The sequence below is a fragment of the Pundamilia nyererei genome, unplaced genomic scaffold (assembly GCF_000239375.1).
Source record: "Pundamilia nyererei isolate P.nyererei 1_Seehausen unplaced genomic scaffold, PunNye1.0 scaffold00022, whole genome shotgun sequence".
In the NCBI taxonomy this organism is placed as follows: Eukaryota; Metazoa; Chordata; class Actinopteri; order Cichliformes; family Cichlidae; genus Pundamilia; species Pundamilia nyererei.
The window spans coordinates 3,971,052-3,972,818 of NW_005187423.1; the positions used below are offsets into that span (position 1 = coordinate 3,971,052).

General features: G+C 37.1%; 1 protein-coding gene across 4 annotated transcripts in view; it reads right to left on the bottom strand.

Moving 5' to 3' along the window:
• The window catches only part of lrba (LPS-responsive vesicle trafficking, beach and anchor containing), a 176,289-nt gene that overhangs the window by 149,532 nt on the left and 24,990 nt on the right, over positions 1 to 1,767 (bottom strand). The gene's annotated exons all lie outside the window — the stretch shown is intronic.

Sequence of the window (1,767 nt, forward strand, 5' to 3'; positions counted from 1 at the left end):
GAATACTACGAACAGGAGGCTCACCTCATGCACTACCATCCTGAGCTAATGTTCGGTGGGCTAACTTACTTTAAATCAACTCAACCCAAAAAACTATTCAACACTGTGACACAGTTGGCTTGATATTACTACCTACTAATTCAGAGCAAGCTAAGGGCTCAGTCACATGAGTAAAAATAGGATTTATATATGTAGACAGCAACAGATATGCGATTTTTGATGATTTATTAGAAACAGATTGCATAGGATTGCCAACTTGACCCCATTCAATCGCAGATTAATAACAGAGTACTCTGTATTACGGCAACATTTATGGCAGGTTTTAGTCTCAGTTTTGGCATCACGGATCATCTCATTTTGCAGCACAAAAAACATAAAAACCAACTTGGACAAAAGCTAATTTTAAAGGGTTTAAAAATGTCAGAAATAGTTGCGTTTAACTTTGCAAACTGCAAATTATGTCCTCAGAGTGAAAAGCACGTTTAGAGGTCTTCTATTCCTGTAGGAGGTCCTGCAGTACTAACAGCATCCGACAGAGCCTGGCAGACACAAACTCGGGCTGAGATTAATTTCCCGTTCTGATCAAGTTCAAGAGAAACAATAGCATTTGTATAAACCACATCCTGCCATATATGCACAGCTTTCTACACAACATAACACACAACCCCAAGCTCTATTCCTTTCTCCATGAAAGAAACTAATTACAGTATTAGTCAACCTCAGCAGCGATCTCCAGCTAACGCTTATTCAGGCGGTGGTGAGGTAGATTGCTTGTCTTATTGCAAAGAAATAATGTTCTTTGTGTCCAGGGAAAAAAATCTACGAGCCATAAATGTCATGATTTGTCACTCCTTAATAGTTGTGATGACATTTTTATTATTGAACCCTGCCTAATAGAAAAAGATAAAGAAAATAACAACACGGATGTCAAATTAATAATGCGAGGAAGGCTGTCATGTTTAGAATCAAGGAGGTGTGACTAGACAAAAACAAAAAGATTGCCGTACCACCATTAGACTAGCTCAGTGTGAAAACAGTGTGATTTGGTGCAGGGATCAGAAACTGTCCCATTAAAATGAGAGAGGGGAGATTTACTCTGCAAATGTGTATCTGAGCAGAAGATAGAGGAGGAGGGGTAACACAGCTGCCCCTGCTGCTGCTGCAATATCTTTAAAGATGTGGAATAAATAATAGCGCTGAGACGCAGCTCTCCCATCGTCCTTTTGCCCTCCCCTCACATATAATCCATTTATTCTTTATGTCACCATTAAGCCTGGGAAGATATCCTTTACCTTTTGACTGAATCAGATACACGATGCATTTTTCCTATCATCCCTTTGCACACAGCCTCAGATGAAACATAATGTAGAAAATATTTTTTGGTACTAACATATTGTTCCAAAATTCACAACTATTGCAAATGCAAACAACTTTGTATCTAAACATATGAAATGCCCGCATTTAGCTTTTGTCAAAAAACACTTGTAACTTTTAACACATAAATAAACTGTAGGAAATGGTTATTTTATCACTATATATCATATTTATATGAATATTATTTTACAAAGAAAACATAAACCAGAACATCAGTGATGGAGTCGCTCATCTGACTCACAATCCATCATCATTTACTGGTTGCTGCACAAAAAAAAAAAAAAAAAAAAAAAAAAAAAACCATGGCCTTAAACTTAAGCTCGCTTTGGCTGAAGACTCATTGAGTGATCACACATTTATCCTTTTTTACAAATCAACACCACAAACCAAATT